Source organism: Papaver somniferum, chromosome 10 (assembly GCF_003573695.1).
Source record: "Papaver somniferum cultivar HN1 chromosome 10, ASM357369v1, whole genome shotgun sequence".
NCBI classification, from domain to species: domain Eukaryota; kingdom Viridiplantae; phylum Streptophyta; class Magnoliopsida; order Ranunculales; family Papaveraceae; genus Papaver; species Papaver somniferum.
In genome coordinates this window covers 52,827,449-52,852,612 of record NC_039367.1, presented here as the reverse complement: position 1 = coordinate 52,852,612, position 25,164 = coordinate 52,827,449, and the positions used below count along the sequence as shown (strand labels likewise).

The 25,164-nt window shown below is 35.6% G+C and overlaps 1 pseudogene; it reads right to left on the bottom strand.

Annotated features, from left to right (window-relative positions):
- Positions 1–973: 973 nt before the first annotated feature.
- On the bottom strand, positions 974–24,650 carry LOC113315636 (annotated as a pseudogene).
- Between the last annotated feature and the right edge of the window lie 514 nt (positions 24,651–25,164).

The window sequence follows — 25,164 nt, the reverse complement described above, 5'->3', positions numbered from 1 at the left end:
TATTTTTATAGTTTTAATCAATGGTTAGGATTTAATATCTAAATCTATGGTGAAAAGCAGATAATTGGTTAACTATTGGTTATCGGTTCGGTTTCTCTATCATACCAAAATCAAACCATTAATCTCGATTTTCATCTTTTCTAAACCAAAACAAACCATTAGTTAATGACTCGGTTCGGTTTTTCCCTAATCGGTTTGGTTCGGGTTCTCGGTTAACCAGTTATCATGAACAACCCTAAGCAGAATCTGCTGGATTATTGAATTATTTGAAAAAATGGTTTGATAAATGGTGCCCACGCTTTGGGTAGCTCACTTAGAGCAGTTCCTCTGGAATGAACAAATCAAGGATTTGTTAATTTGCTCCCATTATGGACTCAACAAACATAAAAACGGATGGACAAACCAACAAATTTGGTGGTTTGTTGAGTGAGATGGAAGAACAAGCGCGCGTTTGATGTAGAAACGGACGTTGGAAGCAAAAACGCGGGCGTTGGAAGCTTGACCGCCCCTCACAATCTCTCTCTCCAAATCCGGTTATTATATTTAGGGTTTGTTTTTTGTTATTTATTTTATTAATTAAATAATCAGTGGGACCCAACACTTATTACTTTATATTAATAAAATCACTAGTGAGGTCCTAAAATATCAGATTTGTTCATTTTGCCTTAATTTTCCATAATGCAAAAACATGTTTGTTCATCCACGTGGCTCAACAAAAAAAATATTTGTTCATTGCCATAGGAATTGCCATTAGCTACACTGCGAACGCTTATTGCCTGCCTACCATGCGAATAACCCAAATTCCACCAGGGCTCTCTCAATTTTTTCCTACCTGCAAAATGAATTTGCCCCAAAAACCAAAGTGCACAGCAAAAACTGGACTGCGACCAACTAAATGTACCCATAGTTCTTATGCGAGAATCCATGTAATATTCAATAGACCGCAAAACTACGACAAATCCCTGGTCATAATTTAAGATGCAAGACAATGAGATAATGAGTACAAAGAAAACGCCAGAAGACTAGATAAAATTGTAATCTTTAAAGGCATTTTTCCTTTGTCATTCCTCAATAGTATAGCTTCATATACTGGCCAACAATTGACTACCCCAAACCCTGATAAAATCAATTGAATGAAAATTTCCTCCAGTTTGCTGTGTCCCAAAATCAATCTTGTGACTCCCACAGAAAACGCAGTGAAGTTGATGATAGCCGCTGTTGTTAATGGTACAATCAAAGGTGACGCAACTCCAAACTCAAAAACTCCTTGTTCATAGTGTTTGTTTTGTTCATCGTCTATTACTTTACTAGTTATAACAAATCCAAACGTAGAGATACCCAAGGATTTGAGGAAGAAGTCAATGGATCCGAATAGGTACGATGAGACACCACGGATTAACCACATTCTTTGATCGTTCCACCATCGTTGAAATGTTGTTCCCATTAGCATAAAATCTAGGCAGTCTTGGATGTAAGATCCAAGGAACAGGAACACATACAACAAGAACCAAGGATCAGATACCTGCAAGAAGGCCCAACATAATATTTTTCTTTAAGCAATGTGAGCATCCAACCTTGGCCAATTTTACTCGTAAAAACATATATATCGCGTAAAAAATTGAGTGTATGTACCTTGGGGAATGGCGAAACTCCATTGAGGAGAGTAAGCTGGGGTATGAAAGCATAAATGGTAATCGGAATAGACCAAATGTTGGGTGCAATAATGAAAAACAAAGAAAAATCAAATAAGCAAAAGTTATTGATACTTAGCTCCTTTATAATGGAAGTGATTGCTTTGACGAAACGAACAAGCTCCCCGTATTTCCGCAACAACAACAAGGCAAAACTTTGGAAAATAGAGTGAGTCACGTGTTCAACACGCTGTCCTTAAGACATTAGCGCCCGGCTACACTCAAGAGTGATGCTATAGCCCTCACAGGACGGATATCTCCAGGATAAAACACCCTAATACACCTACTACTAGCATATGTAGTAGATGCTCAACTTGAGCTTGGCAACTCCGAAAAAAAACCGTTAAGGAAAATCGCGAATGCTTAAAAACCGCTATAAAATATTTTCCCTTAGGGGTCCCTCTAAAATATAGAGCAACCCCTTTCCCATAGATTTTACAAAAGTAGTGAAATTCTTTATATAATTGACAAATACAACTTAAGAAGAAAAACTCCCCGATGTGGGACTAAAAGGTTTATATATTTTCTTAAAACTACTAAAAATTGGAAACTCCACGATGTGGGACTAAAAAGTTTCATTCACAAAATAAAACAATAAATTATAATTTTTTATTCAAAATTTAAAAAATTATTTTTTTATTAATCGTTTTCCAACAATCCCCCACATGAATGAAAACTCAATAAAACATGAAAACACAGATAGATCTTGGTAAATAAACATCCCAACCTCACGATCCAAACAGACTGATCGTGCAAGTGTTGAAATCATACTAGTCATTTCTACGTCCTCTCCCTCACACAAAAGTGTGTTGACCCCAGGGTCATACTATGGATTGCATAAATCATAATAGTATTGAGAGCTTTCATCTTTAGTTCTCACATGGTGAGACTATAGGTATCTTTCACCAAAGTGAAAAAGCATGAACTAGTGAACCCTTAGTGACCTTTAGGTCCTAAGTTCCAGTAATACCAAAACCATCAAAATGAAAATCACATAAAAAACGCAGGAAATACCATTTTAGGCAGAGGTGTCCATGAGGTCTTGAACCTTTGCTTAGTGAGATATTACCAGAATTACTTGCTAGAGACAGTGAACTATGTCTTGAACTGCTAGCATTTGATGTAATTCGTGATAACAACCACGGGTGATATCTCCAAGATTGCTGCCAAGCTCGTGCCGTTTTGTCCGTTTTGGCCCTGGACGTATCCTGTTTCTCAGAATGCTCTAGAGAATCAGCTCATATTCTCACAGGAAGCGACCCACTTCCTCATTCAGATAGGTGAGTTTCCATAAAGAGTGTTACTGCTACACCCCACTTCAATCTTAAATTGAAACTATAGAACTCATTAAGACTTATTAAAAAGTCATCCTCCACATGCAGTCACACTATCACGTCTACACCATAGGGAAGGGCAGAGAATGAAAATCTCTGATAGTGTTTACCTTTACCCACCACAAATTAGTTGTCTCATTCGAAACCTTGATCATGGGATCTCCAGTCAGCAAGGTTGAGTATCCTTCATGGCAAGTTTAATATATGAGCTTAAGCCCCAACCCCCTCGATGCATTTTTAACTATCTCTTTGTACAAACCTTTCGTCAAAGATTGCGCGATATTCTCCTTGGACTTTATCCAATCAATGGAAATAACGCCGATTGAGATTAGTTATTTCTTAGCTTTAACTATTATAGCTTGGCTAACACAATGTATAGATATAGCTGGCACAGGCCTATGCCAAAGAGGAATGTCTTCTAAAAAGCATCTTAGGCACTCGGCCCCCTCTCATGCTTTATCTAACGCAATACTCTCAGATTCCATAATGAATTGAGCGATATGTTTGTTTGGAAATCTTCCAACAACAAACCCACATGTTAGAGTGAAACCATATCCACTCGTAGACTTAGACTCCTCTGAGTCAACTATCCAGTTTGCATCATAAAGTCCCAAGGACAACAAGATACCTTTCATAAATCAAAAGAGTATTTTAGGTACCATAATACTCTACTCAGTGCATCTGAATTCTCTTGCTCTGGACTACAATTATATCCACTTAACTTACTCACAATATAGGCAATGTCTGGACTCTTACAGTTCTAAATTCATCAGACATCCTATAACTTTTGAGTATTCAAGTTAAGATACTCCACTACCCTTATTTTTCTTGAGACTACAAGAATAATCGTACGAAGTACAAGCAGGTTTACAATCAGACTGATTGTATCTCTTAAGCACAACTCAACATAATGAGAACGACTAAGACTTATAAATGTTTGATTATCTTCTAATCCTCATCCCTAAGATTACATCAAAAGGGCCCAAGTCTTTCAAGTCAATGTTCTCATTCAGTGCATGTTTTTAGTGGAATTGATCACATCTATGTTTGTATCAAGCATATCATCAACATACAAGCATACAATTACACAGACATCCTTAACAAGTTACTTGTAGACATACTTGTCAGATTCATTAATTTAAATCCACTATCCATTATCACATGATTAAATTTTCCATGTCACTGTTTACGTGCTTATTTGAAAACCATACAAAGATTTTTCAAATTACAAACTTTGTATTCACAACCTTTCACTACAAAGTCTTCAGGTTGATCTATGTAAATTTCTTTACCTAATTCACGGTTTTAGAAAAAGCTGTCTTAACATCCATCTGATGTATCTTACGTTCTTTATGGCAGCAATAACAATTAGTATCTCAACGGAAGTAATTTCCGTCACAATTGAATTAGAATCAAGGAAATCTACACCTTCTTTTAGTTTATAGCCTTTAGCTACCAACTTAGCTTAATATTTTTCCACAGTTTCATCTACCTATCGTTTCCTCTTAAAGACTCATTACATCCCATGGTCTTACAACCTGGAGGTAAACTAACAAGCTCCCAAGTCTGGTTCCAACGGACTGAGTCCATTTCACTAAATGAAGCTTCTTACCAGAATGGGGTTTCAGTAGATATTAAGGCTTTTTACAAGTCTGTGGCTCAGACTAAGCTAGGCATGTTATGAAGTCGGTTTCATAAGAAGTCTCAAGTCTAATTATTTTACTTCTCTTAGGCTCAACATCAACTTCATCTTCCTTTAAAATAAGTTCTGACTATTTGAAGATAAATCTAGGGGATCAACAACACATCTCTAATGAGGTACAGGTTTAGAATAAACATGTTCAAAGAACTCAGCATCCCTAGATTCCGTAATAATATTCACACCAATGTCAGAAAAATCAGAACACACAACCAAAAATCTATTTGTAGAAGTATACTCAATATACCCTATACGAAAACACAATCAACATTTTTGGTTTCAATCTAGTTCTTTTAGGAAGAGGAATTACAATCTTAGTCAAACGCCCCCACACTTTGACACATTCATAAGAAGGTCATCTACCGTTCCATAAACCATATGGAGTTTCATCTGATTCTTAAAAGGTACTTTATTCAGGATATACTAGTTAAGAGGACTGCCTCCCCCCACAAGGCCGCAGGTAATCCTGAACTAATCAACATGGAAATTATCATCTCCTTAAGGATACGGTTGTTATGTTCAAGGCTTCTAATTGGTTTCCAACTTCAAGTTTATACATCTTAAGGCTTCTAAGGCGTCATCCTTATCCTAAGCAAGTATATAAGATAGTACCTCGTACAATCATCTACGGAAGTTATAACCATCTTTTACCACAGTGGTTTTGGGTTGAACTCATGTCAACTAGGCCTAACTGAATTAATTTTAAAGGCTTAGAATTACTCTGAACATTTGTGCTAAAAGATTTTATAGCATATTTTGATTCTTCACAGATTTCACTTTTGTGTTCAAAATCCAAACTAAATTTGGGTACGAAGCCTATGCTAGCCAGTTAAGCATTGACTTATAAGTTTACGGTTCCAAGTCTACCACGTAAAACAATCAATCACACAAAGATATCACAAGAATCAACTACGTTCACATCATCAGTTTTTCCGTTAAGCTTATATAGACCCAAAGTCCTATAACTCTTGCTTAAAAAATCACTGCCTAGTTACAACAAGTTTTCCAGATTCAATTAAGATCTTAATATTTTTCCATCTACAACAGAACAAGATACAAGATTTTCGCATATGCTCGGAACATGAAAACTTCATTCAATGTGAGAATATTACAGATATGAGCTTCTGCTCGACCTTTTCCTTTTATGCAACCTCTATTGCATATGAGTTACTCAATAAGAGTTTCTCGACATCCCCTATCCTATGATAGGAGGTGAACAGGTCTCTGTTTCAACAAACATTCTTGGTGGCTCCAAGTCCACCTACTGGTCTCTCACATTGGTTATTAAAATAACTTCCGACATCATGCCACCAAACTCGTTCTAGTTTGTTTCAACTAAATTAGCATTAACTTTCTACTTATTAAGGTTTTTATGTTGTCTACAATTTACTGCGCGTGGCCAGGAATTTTACAAACATAACACTCACCCTTAACTAAAGTAATTCCGGATTCAGGTTTACGAAATATACCTTTATCATGAAGACCATGCTTAGAGTTGCGTTCGATGTTCTCACCTTTGCCATCTTTGGAAGATTTGTTTCCAACCACATGCGGCTATTAGCCATGTCCCTCGGAGATGACACCTTTATTCACAAATCACAATTCCAAATCAGAAAGTAAAATATGAGTTTTGAAGATAACATCTATATATACAAACTTCGTTTGAATCAGCGTTTCAAAAAATCATGGTTACCCACAAAAATTAATTTAGTTAACAACAATTTTCTGCTCGTCAGAATTTTTCAGAAACGTTTTTCTGTTTTGTAAAATATCAAAAAAATATTTTTACAACTCGAAAAATTCTGAAATTTTACGCGGGTAACTATCAGGATGTCTAATACGTTGTGTCAAAAGGGTTAATCGAAATTCCTTCTAGATTAAAAGATAAAATTGAAACTCTACAGCTGACCAGAAATTCGTTTTTGTTTTTTCACTCCACAATTAACATCCATGATTCACAAACCAATCAATCGTTTTCGATTATTACAAGCGATAATGTCTTAAGATTGTTGGGTGCAATAATCAAAAACAAAGAAAAATCAAATAAGCAAAAGTTATTGATACTTAGCTCCTTTATAATGGAAGTGATTGCTTTGACGAAACGAACAAGCTCCCCGTATCTCCGCAACAACAACAAGGCAAAACTTTGGAAAATAGAGTGAGTCACGTGTTCAACACGCTGTCCTTAAGACATTAGCGCCCGGCTACACTCAAGAGTGATGCTATAGCCCTCACAGGACGGATATCTCCAGGATAAAACACCCTAATACACCTACTACTAGCATATGTAGTAGATGCTCAACTTGAGCTTGGCAACTCCGAAAAAAAACCGTTAAGGAAAATCGCGAATGCTTAAAAACCGCTATAAAATATTTTCCCTTAGGGGTCCCTCTAAAATATAGAGCAACCCCTTTCCCATAGATTTTACAAAAGTAGTGAAATTCTTTATATAATTGACAAATACAACTTAAGAAGAAAAACTCCCCGATATGGGACTAAAAGGTTTATATATTTTCTTAAAACTACTAAAAATTGGAAACTCCACGATGTGGGACTAAAAAGTTTCATTCACAAAATAAAACAATAAATTATAATTTTTTATTCAAAATTTAAAAAATTATTTTTTTATTAATCGTTTTCCAACACCAAATACCCCAAAAGGCGAAATGGGAATAAGCTAAGCCCATCAAGATACCTCTGGATTGTGTTCCAAAAATGATCGGACTGTATTTGGAGAAAGCCACTTCAAGTAAGCCTACGCACCATCTTTTGTTTTGGCTCAACACATTATCAAGGTTGATAGGAATGTCCCCCAAAAAGGCTGCCCGATCTGGATGGTAGAATACAGAGTCCCAACCTTCACAATTCAATTGATAACCTGTGAAATAGTCTTCTACCATTGACCCGTATCTAAAACCCATCTGCACAACAACAACAAAAATATTGAATATTAAAGCATTGCATGCACTCATCAAACGTCACATATTTTTCATTTGAAAATATGTTGTATTGGATATATTATGAAATTTACTTAATGTAGACACCTCCTGACATACCTTAGAACCCCATTTGGTGCCATTTTCATATTCACAGCTAGCTACACTTTCAGCCATTTCTAGAACTGCTTCTGATTGAATGGACTTATCGACAATATGGTCAGGGTTTAGTTCCGGCTTTTCAGCGGACACGTATGACCAAGGCCCGCCAAAGAAAGCTCGTCGACGGAAAAAAGTCCCTGTACAACCCATCCATACCGAGAGGATTTATCTGAAATAAACGTTTGTTTTCACCTCCATAGATGTCGTTCTTATTAATCCCATGAAAGCGTTGAGGGAATTGTACATAACCGTACTCTGACATCTTGGAATCCAACATAAAGCATAACATTTGAACGAGAATATTAGGATCATTCGAATACATGTCGCAGTCCAACGTCAGGATTAATGGTGCATTAGTCATTGCAGCCGAGACTCGAACCTTTACGGAAAACGAAAAAACATCACTACAGGAATCAAACCTATAAGGTATAAGTAAAAAAAATTGTTCGATTACGTGTAGAACATGTAGAATAGCTTACCAGAACATTTAGAGCACCAGCCTTGAAGTGGTGGTGCGAGGCTTTACTTTTATGTCTCGAAACATAAACAAGGTTTGGCATGTCAACCCCTGTAATGTCCTTGTCTTGACCATTCTCTAATAGAACCTGCATCGATAACCGTCGGGATAATTCATTGAGTGATGTCATACAGACTGAAATCGTAACATGACATAAGTAATTAGTAATTAGTATGATGAGACACCGAACATATACTCCCTCTGATTCTAAAAAATGGGTGATGTTTGCACAATTTCTAGGCCGTGTGCTTACCGGGGAAAAAATCAGAATTCATTATACGCAAACCGTATTTTTGGACAAGGTAAAAACCGCACACTCATAACAAATGAGGCCCGCCTTTATATAGAATTTTTGCATAGGTGCTGGTTTAGGGGGCCCACCTGTATGTGAGGGGTTTTTGGCTTGTCCAAGAACACCATTCATATAGAATTTTTGAAAAATCAATTCCATTAAAGATGTATTTCACGGAAACAATATCCTAGGGGAGCAAGAAAATACTTCACAAAATTGATTAAAAAGACCAAAATCAACAATTCCTGGGTGAAATGGACAGTTAGATTTTGATACTATTTAAATGGACAAAAATGTAAAAATAGGCAGGATGTAACCAATTTCATCGTGCCCATTTTCAAATATTTTTTCTTATTTTTAATGTACACAGGATGTATCCAGTTTCATCCTTTCTATTTTTTAAATTTAAGTTAGGATGAAACCAGTTTCATCCTCACTATTTTTTACTCGTCCATTTGAACCATGAATTAAAAATATTTGGACAAATGGTCCATTTTCCGGAAATACTTTGCATGGAATTAAGTCAAAATTACATTTTAGACCACGTTTATTTTCAAATGGACCCACAATTTCATTGAAGACGACCATTCCATGGAAGTAACTGTTATCAAACACAGTTTAAGGAAATAAGGAGAGCGGGGAAATTTTAAGTAATGTTTCCAATAATAATTTTATAAAAAAAAATAGAAAAATTTAGAAATGATATGTATATTTATAAATTTCATATCGTTGGAAGCATTTTAAAACATCTGCGCAACGAGTATAAATATGACCATCAAATTATACATATTACTTGGATTAAAAGTTAATCATAATAATCAGTCAAAAGGATAATATTTATGATAATATGATTAAATTGGTACCTGGATTATAATAGGATGATCTTGACGTGTAAATTCATCTGCCCATCGACTGAAAGCTTCACGCTGCTTATCAGTTTTGATGTGTTCATCACCAACACATCCTCTGTCAACAACGCTTTCTACCTTCATTTTCATGGTTTCGTACATCATCTGCAACAGATAAAATAAGAAACAAAATAACTAAAATCGACAAATTGTGGTTTTAATTTTATTTTACAAGAAAAGTACTTAGGGGTTCCTCTTCTTCTTCAGCATGACAAGAGTGAGACTTTCACTGGTATGATGGGAAAATTCGATGGTAGACTATCCATGTGGAAATCTAATCACTTCAATCAGCTAGGTAGAGTAATTCTTACTCAAATTGTTCTGGGATTCATATGTACACATCAGATGACAGTTTTTCCTATGCGTAAAAAAAAATAACTGATAGAATAGATAGTATTCAAAAAAGATTTTTTCGGCATAAGGATAGCAATGGTAGAAAGTGGTATCCTAAAACATGGTCTGTAGTAGCTAGTCGTAAACATCAAGGTGGTCTGAACCTTAAAAGATTTGTTGAATTTAATAAGACTCTTCTTACTAAATTAGTATGGATATTAGTCACTGAAAAGGAAGCTTTGTGGTTTCAAATAATGGCCCATAAATATTTCCTAACCATAATCCTTTATATGATTATCTAAGTAGTAATGGTTTTTGAATTTGGTGAGGGATCTGTCAAGGGTTAGAGATAATTAGAAAAAATTCTTGTTGGGAAATAGCTAACGGTGATATGAACATATGGAAAGATGCTTGGATACCTGGTTTAGGTAAGCATGTTCCATGTAATATGTCCTCTAGCGGAATAACTAAAGTTCTCAACTTATTGATAATGATACGAGAAATTGGAATCTTAATATGCTAAATGCTTTGCATTTCCAAATGATATTGTTGAGCATATTTTGAGGATCAGGTTACCAATGATAGGTCATGATCAAGTAAGATGGATTGGAGCAAGAAATGGTTGCTTTCATGATAAATCTGCATATAACATTTTATTGCAGGACTCTCAAAGGGTCCAGAGCTTATACACATCCAATTTTCCCTCGAAAGGGTTGTGGGAAGTTCAATTATCCCCTAAAATTCTGCATTTCATATGGGTAGTTATGCGTGATTTTCTAACTACAAAAGATAAACTTCATAGATTGGTTATTAATGTTGATTCCATTTGTCCTCTATGTAAGCTCTCTGATGAATCTTGTCAGCATTTGTTTATTGACTACCTTGTGTTCTCAGAGATTTTGGTTTGCTTTTGATCATACTCTGGTTGGTATTAATACAAATGTGAATGTTTATAATTGGCTAGCTGATATGTTTAATGCTAACAACTTTTAGGATTAGGCTATGCAGGTTAAAATTAGATATGTGTGTTATGTTTTGTAGTGGATATAGAAGCAAAGATGTGCTATTGTGTTTGATAAAATTCAAATGAACATGTCTGGCTTTATTAATTCAGTCAACAATTTTATTTTGGACTGTGAAAATGCAATCTTACCAATAACAGTTTCCGTTGCAGGAGTTGAGAATGTCTTGTGGAAACCACCTAATACACAGTTTACAAAACTGAATTTTGATGGTTAATTCTAGCATAACTGCATATAAGTTTTGGTTTAATATTACGCAATCATGCAGGTATCTTTTACGCAGCAAAAGGGGGAATGCAAAGGAAGTAGATTAGTAGCATACAGAAGTTGCAGCTGCTCTAGAAGCTTTGAAGTGGGCTAAAGAAAAAGATATTCAATTTCTGAAATATTAAAGGAGATTGTTTGAATGTGATCAATGCAATTAATGGTAGACTAGCATCAATAAAATGGACAACATATAGTGTTGTCAACGATACATTTCTATCTTTAAAGGTTTTTCTAACTGGTCTTGTAATTATGCTAAGAGAAAAGCTAGTAGTGTAGCGTATACTCTTGCACAAAAATCAAGAACCATGAATACATGTGTCTGTTATGATGATCACCCAGACTTCTTAGTTAGGGAACTGGACAAGGATAAATCCTACGTAACACTTAGGGTCTGTTTGGGAGCTTGGAATCGAGATAACATATCCTGGAAAAGTTTATCTTAATTTAATTTATGATAACCTTGTTAATGGTTAGTTTTAATGGTGTTTGTCTAAAATTCTATCATATCTTGGGCTAGGCTAACTTGTGTTTGTTTGACTATAGAAATAGGTTAATATAAATAATTATTTCTTAGCCAAATACTTATTTTAAAGGAAAATAACTGCCTAATCCAGGTGAGAATACAGGTATCCCAGGTATTTGGGGTCGTGTTTGGTATCCTGGATATCCCATCCTAGGTTGGGTTATCCAGTAAAAAACTGTTAAAATGTGTTTGTCTCACTTCAATTCCAATCCTGGATAAGGATTACTAAACCTTCCTTGATTTTAGGAAGATAAAAAAGTGAGGTTAAGTTATTCTTCCAAATACCTGGGATACATGTATCCTCACCTGGGTTAGACAGTTATTTTCCTTTAAAATAAGTAATTGTCTAAGAAATAATTATTTGTATTAACCTATTTCTGTAGTCAAACAAACACAATTTAACCTAGCCCAAGATATGATAGAATTTTAGACAAACACCATTAAAACTAACCATTAACAAGGTTATCATAAATTAAATTAAAGGTAAACCTTTCCAGGATATGTTATCCCGTTTCCAAGCTCCCAAACATACCCTGAAGAATACCTTAACCTCACTTTTTTAGCTTCCTAAAATCAAGGAAGGTTTAGTAATCCTTATCCGGGATTGGAATTGCAGTGAGACAAACACATTTTAACAGTTTTTTACTGAATAACCCAACTTAGGATGGGATATCCAGGATACCAAACACGACCTTAGTTTTTTATCAATGAAATTCTTTTCCTATAATTTTTTTTTTAATCAAAGCGATAACCTACTACATTTGTCAGTTATTAAAAAAAAAGGCAGTCAATTCATATTTTCTTTTAACTTCATCATATGACGAACTAATGTAACTATAAATCTTTTTCAGTTATTCATTATTAGAAGATGTCTGGTTTTGGTTATATGCAAACTTTACAATGATAATGAGGAAACCTTTTTACACGTAGTTAACTGTACAATTTTACTAAAAATGCGTGGAGGGATTTGTTGATGGAGAAATCTATGATTTTCTCCCTGATTTTTATGAATGGTCTAAATAATTCATTGATATAAGTAAACTACAAACAACATGAAGTGGGTTGGTAGCTTGTTATTAGCATTTTTTCCCTCGTATATTTTATACTTTTGGTCAGGGTGTTACAACCTTATATACCTCTTTTATTTTCTTTATCAATATTTTTATATCTTTGCTGATTAAAAATGAAAAATTACAAACCCCTCCTTAAATTGTCAATTTGTGCACTGTTTGGCCTTAAAACTATTTATTTTATTTTGGGACTACGACAAGCGCATCTTAAACGAATTAACGACTTCATTTGGACCGAACCATATTTTTTCCTTTAATAATTTACAACAATTCTATCCCTACCCAAAAATCTCTGCGGAAGGCCATAAAAGGATCTAAGGGTCAGTTGGGTAGCGACTCTATCACTAGGATAGGAATAGTGTAACGTGGCCCCCCTTTTTCTTTCACACAGTTTTTTTTTCTGGTATTTTTCATGGAACGAATCATTTTGGATTACGTGTACCAAAGTCTGCAAGATGGTCTAGCATCATATCTACCATAAGCATAGCTAATTAGATAAAGAGTTCTACTACTAAAATCAGTAAATGACAAAAAAATATATTAAGGGTTGATGCCAGTGCATGGTCTTGGCAAATACAATGGTGAAATTACTATTTGACGATATAAATAAACTACCAACTTTATCATGAAGGCTTCAAAAAATCAAAAATAACATAAATCGTGGGTGGTTCTCTACAAACAAACCCAAAAACAATACCCAAACCGCCACACACATCCGAGTGAGACCTGCACCCCAAAAGTTAGCAGGGTATTCCATTTTTAGGAGATGGGTTTCACCTCAATGTGAGGGGGGCGGATTTTCTATTGTTTTTGGATTGTTGGTTTAGAATTTTTATTTGTCGAATAAAATTTGGAAACATAGAATTCTCGAAAACGACACATTATTTATTTATTGAATAAGGATAGATTTGATTTGTCAAACAATTTCTTGAAATTGTGTAAAGAAAAATAAAAGATTCTCTGTAACAATGAAACATCAATATTGTTTCAAAAAAAAAAAAACATCAATAAAAAATAATGATTCTTTGAAATGCAGAACGTTTGAAAACGATCGTTAGCATTAGTGTAATTCACACTCATAAAAAATAAATATAAGTAAGATAAGATAAAAATAGGCACCATCTAGATGCTTTTGGTTTTAAATAGTAAGATGAGAGGTTTGTCTTTGTCTAGTTAGACCATGTGTCAAATTTTCAACCGCAGTGCAATTGCTATAAATCCAATGCATATTTTATAAGTTTGCGATCTGTATTTGTAACAAGTCAGGATAAGATTGCCATTTGACAATACTCAATAAAGTCAGCAAGATGTGAGCTAATAATAGGAAAACGCCTCACTGCAGTATGCAGAGGACAAAAATAAATAGAAAAGATCTAGATTCCCCGTTAGATAAGAAGAACACAGTCATCATCTGTAATCAAAACTTGAAATTTTGACCATACAATTAAAGCAATTTTGGAAGTTAATGCATAAGAAAAACCAACATTATCCATGACCGAGGACGAAATAAACACCAAAAACAAGATAGATTATCCTGACAATTTGGACCGTTGTGCATAATACTAAACAGTCCTGCTACACTGGCCGAAGTCTGTGTTCCCTCGGATCATTCTGCATGACAGAGACTCGTGAGTCGCTTCCCATGGATTAGCAGAAAGGTGGGTTTTGAGCCCAATGATACTTAAAAGGCTGTTGTGGGCAATTTTGAATTTCCCGATAATGTACTAAAAAAATAAATGGAGCTTAAGTTCGTGAACGTGCCAGCCATTAAGCCAGGGACAAGGAAAGTCCCGAATCCCACAATTTTTAGTTCTGGCATCCGGGTGACAGCGCAATCTTAGCCGTTATTAATCTCTTCTAAGTATTCAACTTAATTATCCTTTAGTTAATTAAAGTCGCCTAAGAGGAACCGCAGTGGACGACCAAACCTATAATTATGGTCCAGGGACGAGACGCAGCGGGACGGAGTAAAGATTAAAAGCTGGACCATAACCAAATTCCGGACCATATTTGATCTGAGACCAAGACCAAAACTATATATAGTGGAGCGGATGTATAATCACCGTTTGTCATCGGGCGTGTATATAAACTACGCCTGTTATGAAACGTACGTAAAGTCACCGCCCCACAAAGAGGCGTGTATATAAGTTACGCCTGAATGAGGCGTTGCTGAAATGTTCGCCCGATGGGACGTTGGTAAAGTTTACGCCCCACGCCAGGCGTTCATAAAATTTACGCCCCAGTGAGACGAAGATTATATCAACGCCCCAGCCCGGCGTATGTATAGTTAACGCCTGTTGTTGAGCGGACTTAATAGCTCCGCCCCATTTAAAGCTTCAGTTTAAAAGAAAATTTTAAAACGTTATTAGACAAATTTGTTTTTGAAATTTTTTTATACCGTTGGTAATTCGAACGTTGAAGAAAATCGAACGTTGGGTAATTTGGAACGTTGGAAAGTTTGGAAGACATTTTCGAACGTTGGAAATTTCCTGAGGAAACACCTATATATACACATGAAATCCTGTAACATTTTCCCACAACTAATACTTCAAACTATCTATCACACCAATAAGAAGAAATATTATTTCTGCTTTCAAATCATTTGGAAATTTTTCTGCATTTCGCTTACAATGGCACCAAGAACAACACGAGGTCCAAATTATAAGACAATCGAAGATGTAACAATGTGTAAAATTCATTTATCTATATCTCAAGATCCTAGTGTTGGAGCTGATCAATCAGAGGCGACGCTGTGGACTCGTATCAAAGATGATATTGAACTTCATTTATCTAATAATCCATAGCGGTCTTGGAGTTCCTGGCAAAAACGATATCAGGGAATAAGTAAAGATGTGGCGTTATTTTCGGCAAAAGAGGCAGAAGTGGAAGGTGAATATCATACTGGATGGGGTCCTGAAAAGAAGGTAAGCATTCTTGATTTTTTGAACAATTATTTTCTAATATTTAATAAGCGCCCATGTACTTAAGTGTTTTTAAAAACATTAACAGCTTGAAGAAGTGAACAAGAGGTTCAAGGAATGCAACGATGGGAAAAAATTTAAGTACGAAGAGTGTTATCCAATTGTGTTAGAAAATATAAAACATAATCCGCGATCGACTTTTGTATTCGATACGACTCACGATTTGGACACTTATGAGAATAACGAGGAAGATGAGGAAGGACCGCAAACAACAACCCAAGGAGAGACTTGTAACGACACAGATGGGGGAGACATAGAGAACACATATCTCCGTAAGATGGGGAAAAAGCAGCAAAAAGATTGAAGAAAACAGGGAGAGAGAGATCCAGTCACCAAGAGGAATTGATGGGAATAATTATTAAAGAACAACAAAATTTCAATACTCATTACCAAACACAATCAAGATTCAAGATGGAACAAAGAGCAGCAGAGTTTGCAGCAAAACAAGCTGAACATGCGGCAAAAATAGCCAAGCAAGCTGAAGACGAAGAATTTCGCATCATTATGATGGATCTTCAAAAAATGGAACCTGTACAACAAGAGTACTTCCAACTTCGCAGGGCGGACATAGTTCGGAATAAAAGAAACCAATCTTAACACAAAGGCGGAATAGTTCAAACCTTACTTATTTCTCTTATTTAGTGATTATTAGTATTATTATGTTTTAATATTTCTTTTTATCTGAACAATTAGCCGTATTATTATGTAATTTTTGGATTTTAAGTTTACTTCCGTTGATTTTAATTAAATTTCTACTTTTTTTGAAACATACGACCTTAATTAAAACTTGAGGATGGTTACATACAAAGAGATAATAGAACGTACAACAAAATCATTTGTCCAAAGTTAATTATTTTATTATTATCCAAAGTTAACATACAAAGGAAATGACAAACGACAATTTTTAATTCCCATATTCTACCCATATATGTTCGATCAAGTCATCACGCAAGCGAATATGTGCATCTTTGTTACGCATTGCACGTCGGCGTTGCTCAGCTCTAATTTGGGAAAACTCGTCACTATTGCCTCTTAATATATTAACCGGTGCTGCGTTGCTACGTTGTTCATAAACATGTGGCCAGTCACCGGGTAGACGCTCATCCTCGACTATCATATTATGTAAGATAATACAGGTTTTCATGATATAGGCAAGCACATCTGGATTCCACATTCTTGCAGGTTGTTTGATGATTCCAAATTGTTGTTGAAGTACACCAAATCCCCGTTCAACATTTTCTTGCACCCTCTTGCATCGATGAAAATATTTCCTTTTTCCTACCAACAGGATGTTTAATGGCCATAATAATAGTAGGAATCTCTGGGTATATGCCATCACCTAGATAATACGGCATATCATATGAATGTCCGTTCACCTCATAGCTCACCGGCGGTGCTTTTCCTGTTACAAGACTTCGAAAAACATATGAACGGTTCATAACATTAATATCGTTGTTAGAGCCGGGCATACCAAAAAAAGCATGCCAAAACCATAGGTCATACGACACCACTGCCTCCAACACGATACTTTCGCTCCCTTTATGCGGTGTAAGCCCCGGATTCTGCCGATGGACATTTATCCCATTTCCAATGCATGCAATCTAGACTACCCAGCATCCCAGGAAATCCCCGGTCTTTGTTTTGCTTGAGCAACAGTTCAATATCACCAGCCATTGGTTCACGCAAATATTCTTTCCCATACACATTTACAATCGTCTTACAGAACCTACGAGTAGCTTCCAGCACAGTGGTTTCTCCTATGCGTAAGTACTCGTCTATTGCATCTGCCGCACATCCGTAAGCTAACATTCGTACTGCTGCTGTTACTTTTTGATGAGGGTTTAATCCTAGAACTCCACAAGCATCGGGCTTTTGAACAAAATATCTGTCTGCATTGGTAACACCTTCCACTATTCGGTTAAACAATTGTCGACGCATTCTAAATCTTCTGCGAAAAACATTGGGTGGTTGGTTTGGGTACGGAGAAAAATAGTCGTTCCATAGAAGTTCAGCCCCTGACTCACGATCTCTTGGTATTTTGATACGAGTTTGAGGCCATTTTGAATTTGTAATAAGGACTCCCAAACTAACGGCCATGTTATTTTGCATAATTGCTATTGCATCATCATCCGAGGAAAAAAACTACTGTTAGAAGAAGAAGATGAAGAAGAAGAAACAGAAGAGCAATAATGAGCGGTTTTCTCATAGTTTTCCATTACTATATGAAGCAGAAGAGAGGTATTGTTATTCATATATTGAGTGATCAGGTCTTTAATTTATAACCCATTTTCAAGAGCATTAAAGTGACAGCAGAAGAGAGGCACTGATTTCCAAAAAAGATAAAGTGTTTTCCAAAAAAGATAAAGTGTTTGTCAGTGACCTGATATGACTATACAATAAGAATGGACGGTGAAAATCCTATACACACTGACTACTCGCTCAAACTTCAGAGGACTACTAAAGTGACATCAAACAGAGTAGACTTGAAATGACTAGTCGCTGAAAGAATAGATAAGCATCTAACTATCATTAGGTCTAGTATGACTACACAAAAAGATAAGAAAAGATAACACCAAAGACAGGTCATCTAAATAGTCATAACAAATTAACCATTCTTATTATCAGTATCCGAAGTAGACGATCTTGGTGCCATAAAAGGCATGTGCGTTCTCGGAATGGTATTGACTGAGGACAAAGGTGATCCTAGATTCATACCACTCCAAACTTGTGGTGGCATTGTTTGGGAAAAGGAATTGTATCCAAGGGGAGGTTGTACAGTGTGCGGCATACGGAAAAGAGATAGTTGTTGCTGCAAATCAACGTTCGCATTATTTAGCCTTTGTATTTCTGCTTCTTTCAACATAATAACGTCCATCCTCTCCTTCGTTTGTTTTAATGTAAAATCGCGAAATTGTTGATTAAAATCAGCATTTTCTTGAAATAATGTGTAAGCTTCATGCTGTCAAGAAAAAATAAAATACATAAGTACAAATATACAATAAAAAATCGAACGTACAATAAAAAGTCGAAAGTACACTTACGTGGGATAATAGATGTGGAGGAGGGATATGTACATGTTCAGCAGGTTGTTCAATTGGTTCCGTATACAAGTCACCGACATACCCATATGTATGGGCTTCCCAAATAGGATGAGTCACATAATCTTTGTAGTGGTTACCATTCTCCAGTATTGTAAATATATATCATAATCTTTAACAACTTGCACTATCTCTGTTGCATCGACCAAACCTTCTTTTTTTAGGCGTTCAGCTTGAATATTGCCGATATCCCCTATAACTGTGTGTAGTCTTATAGGAACACGAAAGTACAATGGTTTTGCCTCCAACACCTTTCACCAAGATACATGTTGTGCTGTACAGTTAGAAAGGGAATAAGAATTTAGTAAGTATGTTATATAGAAACAAAACCATGAAAAAAAAGGTACTTGGCATTTAACAACAATTATTGAATAAAATTTAATTATTAACTCACAATGCCCATGTAAGAAAATATATCTCGAGTCTGATAGCCGCGTAGCCGTGCATCCCATATCAGATGCAAGAACTTCTCTGTATGATTCCCATGGGCGCCATGTCACTTGTTCAGCAGTAAGCTTACTCAGTAAATCCCTACAACGAAAAATATCATTTGTATTCTTCGGTACATTCCATTTAGAAGATACAGGCCATTTTTGTTCTGTACTCGCCTCTGGGATTTCTGGTCGACATATGCCCAGGTATTCATACCCCCAAAACTACTCCATCAAAATAATTAGCCAATTTAATAACTTAGCAACAAAATAAACAATGAAAGGAGAAATAACTAGATTAAATGAATACCTCTAATACTTGGAATGGACCACATAGTGCCTTCTGTCTCCTCCCAGATAAACGGAGTGCCGCATACAATTTCGAAAACGCGGCACCACCCCAGTCATACGTGGATACTACATCAAGATTTTCAAAAGCAGCTAACCATCCAGCATCAATATAGGTCTTTGCATTAGAAAAGAAAAAATGTCCCAAAACATACATGAAAAAGGCAATTGCTACTCTATGAGCAAGGGTGCTATCATTTTCAGCCGCAACCAACTTGTCTTCGAAGAAATATGACCTTAAATATTTAATTGTAATTGAATTTGAAACCCACGACGGTGCTTTTGGACTGAACGTGACATCTTGGATATCCGGAAAGATATGCTCACGAACATGTTCAAATTGGTACTTCCCCGAATCATAAGGAACATCAGGCCCATCACCGATACTCAGTCCAGTCAACATGAGCCAATCTAGGGGGTGAATCCCATCTCACCAAATGGGAAGTGAAAAGTGTTTGTTGTATCCCAAAACCGCTCAGCAATATAATCAACCATTGAATGGTTGGTTTCGCTACATTGTATGTTCAGTAAATTTTGCCATCCCGCTTTTTCAATAATATATTTAGCTCTAGGACAGTGTTGTGAAATAGTTTGATAGTGATGAATTACCGATGCCAGAGATCCACGATGTTGATACTTCAATTTGTGCTCCCCTGTAAATGTGATGTCCATAGTAGCGTGCGGTTTATCATCTTGCAGTATAGGAAACCTCCCTAACCGGGGAATATCAACCTCCTTAATTTTACCAGTAGTGATTAAGTTATAATCCTCTTCGGCTACAAATTTTTGTTTCTTGTTCGTCTTCATGCGACCATTGAACCGCGCTGTGAATTTGTTCAACATCTATGCACACACAAGATAGATGCAATTACATTAAAAGACCAACCCTCATTATTTCATATTTTTATTAGTCCATCACCATTTATATTCCAAATACTATAAATCCTTAACACAAACTATATCAATTCCAAATTCTATAATTCTACGAACACAAATTAAATCGTCACCGATGCATTTCGAAAATCATTACAAGATTCCACAACCCAATTTAATCACTTCAAGATTCCATAAAAATCACTAAAAAATCAATTCCATACATATAAATTAGCTCTTCTACATATGTAACACACAAAATTACATAACTACAATTTTTCGCATAACCACGTGAATTGTAAAAACACATATTAATCTATATAACCCACAAATTAAGTGTTGTACATATTTGACAAAATTTCATAAAATCTTTTAGCCTAATTCACATGAACATCAAAAATAAACCAAAAAACAACTAAAATTAATCACCTCAAAATTCAATAAAAAACAATACAAATTCAATTATTTTTAACCATATTCACATATGTACAAATCATCTCTTCTACATATATAAACACATAATCTACATAACTACCAATTTTTACAGTAGCCAAAAATTTAAATCTATTCCACCCACAAATTAGATCTTCTATAACTATTTTAAAATTTCTTTTAACCAAATTTACATAAGCAGCAAATATGGTTTTTTTCACATACATATTAATCTCTAAAATCATAAAACACACATACCCAATTATATTTAATCAATTTCATATTCATATTTGTTCGTTAAAACCCAATTTTATATAAACTAATTTTAACAAATAAAACCCTAAATAAATTATACAACAATATGGATAAAACAAAAGAGATTAAGAAAAAAGAAACATACCTCTTTTGTAACCGGGATTCATCAAGTATCTCGTTTTTTTTCTCTTTTCCTGCTAGTTACTGTGATGTGGTTAGAGTTGTGTTGTGTGGGCGGTAGAAACAAAGAGGAGGTAGAAAAGAAAAGAAGAAAAGAAAAGAAGAAGACGGAGAAGATTAGGGTAAAGGCCAAGTGAACACGTGGGCTATACGTGGTGGTTTCTCTTTGTCTAGGCTTTAATGCCACACGTGCTTGATACGTGTGTTAATAAAAGTCGAACACTATACGTACGCCTGACAAGAGGCGTTGATTATACGTCCGCCTGAATGAGGCGTTGATTATACGTACGCCTGAGAGAGGCGTTGATTATACGTACGCCTGAATGAGGCGTTGATTTACCCGTCCTCCACACCAGGCGTAGATTATACCTACGTCCCTTCTCCGAGCGTTAACTATATGTACGCCCCACAACCAGCGTATTCTTTACCAACGCCCCGCAACCAGTGTAAACTATATCTACGCCTCTTCGGGACGAAGATTATACGAACGCTCCACATGCAAGCGTAGATTATACATCCGCTCGACTAAATATACTCCACTGCCTTAACGTCACACTCCAGACTACTCTCAAATTTGATCGTTTGTTTTGGTCTTTGATCTATGATTATGATCGTACCATTGTGGACGCTCTAAGTGTTGTTCGTCGACAAAAATAAAAGATTCAAAAATTAAAATGGATTGTATTGATTTACCTTAAGCTCCTCAGCGTCTGTGGTTGAACTGCAATGACTAGAACTGAAATAGGCAGCGGGGCACCTATCTTCAATTTTATAGTCCCTACAGAAAGGCAGCCAGTGAGTAGCAAACTTAGCAGCTTCCATGAAAGCAAAAAGAGTCAACTCTGATCCTCCATCGTCTGATACATATACCGATATCCTATCGGACGGATAATTATAAGCCATTACTGATAAAGCCGTGTTAACAACACCGATCGGTGGTTCTTTGTACGGATCGGCAGTACATATGAACACGTCTAACTTTGGAAGATCCCAAACCCTAGTTACTTGCATAAGGTTCTTGGGGTGCACGGCGCGACGGATGGGACGCCAACGGAATGACTGTGTGGTCGCCCACATGAACGAGAGTATCAAATCGGAGAATAGTAAGGTGTGGTGAAGGAGGAAGGTGGTAGTGTTCTCGGAATGTGAGAGACATAAGAAATGGTGCAGAATTAAAGATAAGATTGCTGATGTAAAAATCAGAGCAAAGATTCGGTTCCAGAGTGTGCGTTTAAGGACCTTAAACGTGTGCAGAGGTGGTGATGATGGAGAAGAGGAGGTTGTGGTAGCCGTCTCGACTTGATTATGTTTTTCTGGAACTTTGCCGTATGAAATGAAATGAGCTTAGGAAGTTATCATCACCCATTCAAACGGAAAGCATGCACGTGTGAAGTTGGATGTGTTTACACGCTTGATAAAATATAATTCCGTGTAAAAAACACTTGAGTGGATTGCTGAGACTTGAGACCCTTTTTCTACCGGTACTAGTGAGACTACGTGTCCGACGCATATATTTGAATTTGATCTTTTTAACAATACCAAATTCGATGACAGTGAAAAAAATTTTAAAATAAAAATTTAATATTCTTATTTATTCGTTATGTAGACAATTCAAAGAGTTTTCTAAATACACTAATTTTACAAAATTCCAATGTGTTTTGAAAGATATCAAGTTTAAAAAAAAATTGATCTACTTTAAAAAGGGTGGAATTCATGTAAAAATATAAACACTGATTTAATGTACATTTTTACCCTTAAATAGATACTTATAGTAGTGGTTGATATTTAAGGTCATATTCGTAATATCAGGATGACACCAAGCTATTTTGTTTTTTTGTGACCTACCAAAAAGAAGACTTCATCAAAAATGGGTCTTTTATTTATTATAGTATAAGATAAGATATCAACAGAACTATCCATGTTATTTCAACTTCTTTGCAATTCTTTCACTCTTATGGTGAATTATAAGAGAAATTTTGTGTTTGAAGAATACATTTTCTCCACCACGATGAACTTTACTCTCAAATGATTTCCCTAAAATTATCACAAAATTGGTTAAAAATACCAAAATCAACAATTCCTGGGTGAAATAGACAGTTAGATTTTGATACTGTTTAAATGGACAAAAATGTAAAAATAGGCAGGATGTAACCAGTTTCATCGTGCCCATTTTCAAATATTTTTTCTTATTTTTAATTTACACAGGATGTATCCAGTTTCATCCTTGCTATTTTTTAAATTTAAGCTAGGATGAAACTGGTTTCATCCTTACTATTATTTTTTTTGGCCATTTCACCCAAACTATTTTTTACTCGTCCATTTGAACCGTGATTTAAATATATTTGGACAAATAACCCATTTTCCGTAAAATTATACTCCCATAATAGGTGAAAGCAAAAAAGTGATGGTAACATTTTTCCATGAAATGGAGGAATTCCTATATTTCACCTCATAGCAATTTAGTTCGAGATAATAAGTTAATCTTGCAAGTTTCATGAATTTTACTCATAAAGCGGAAACACTACATGTCCGACCGTGCAGAAATACTAAAGCAGTAAGTCTGGGATACTCTACTACATGGTGATAACAATCTTCGCTTTCTGCAACAATTAATCAGTTGAAGTTTTACACATCGGTAGAGAATAAAAGAGGTTCCCTCGGCCAAGAGTGATACAGTATCTGGTGCCAATACGGGTAAAGGTATATCCTTTAAGCAAACAAATTTCTTATCAACTTCTCCTAGACCCTGTTGGTCCAATTTCATATCATTCTTATAAAAAATTGCTAGCTTGTGGATACAACATGAAACATTACATTAGTCTTATGGTTCTGCATTCCATACAATGATAACCTTGTAAGTTTCCTTCTTTATTGGATTCTTTCATCGATTGAATTCAAGTCCTTCACCTGATAATCTCATTAAATGCAAAAATTGACATCAATACATTTTTGTTCTCTCCCTATTGACAGATCTATTTGTATCTTTAAGTTTATAGATCTTTTGTAGAAAAACGATTTCAATTCAGATTAAGCAAAAAATATTTAAAAAAAATACTTGCAAAAAGAAAAAAACGATACGAAGTTGCAAGTTACCTAAAACGCATGTCATTAGTGGCCAATTCCGAAAACAACATGTCATGCATCGGAAACCTTTATTTCTTTAAGACATCCATCATTAGAGGAAAGATGGGGAGGAAGACTATTGGTGGAGATGAAGAAATAACCACTTATGCTTTAAAAATGAAATCGAAACATGTTTAGTCTTCTGGTTTTGAATCATACCTTCAACAACCGCCATCTCGAAGTGGTTCTAGGTTCCATATGGAGAGCTTCAATCACCTATCAGAATGAGGAATTAAGCCGCCTCCTATGAGAATATGAGATGATTCTCTTGAGATTTCTGAGAAATGAGATATTTTCTCAGGGACAAAATGAGCACAACTGTACGAGCATGTAAACAACCTCGGATATATCATGCATAGCCATTGTCGAGAATTACACCAAACTTTAAGACATCGCGTTCAATATCTCTAGCAAGTAGTGTTAGAGCACTGCTCGGTCAAACCACAATTTTTTCTATCTCAAGCTTGTTGTTAATGTTAGACAAAAAAATAATTATAACTTGATTTATAGTCTACTAAGTCAACTCTCGGACTAGGTATATAATTTGGTAGTTGAGTATCAGACATCACCCTCGTAGACTGAAGATCGTGGAGACATTTGGAAAACTTCATCAACGAGGTATATGAAGACTGAACCATTTTATTTTACTCCCAATCTTACCGTTCTATTTTTATGAGAGTATGTCGTAT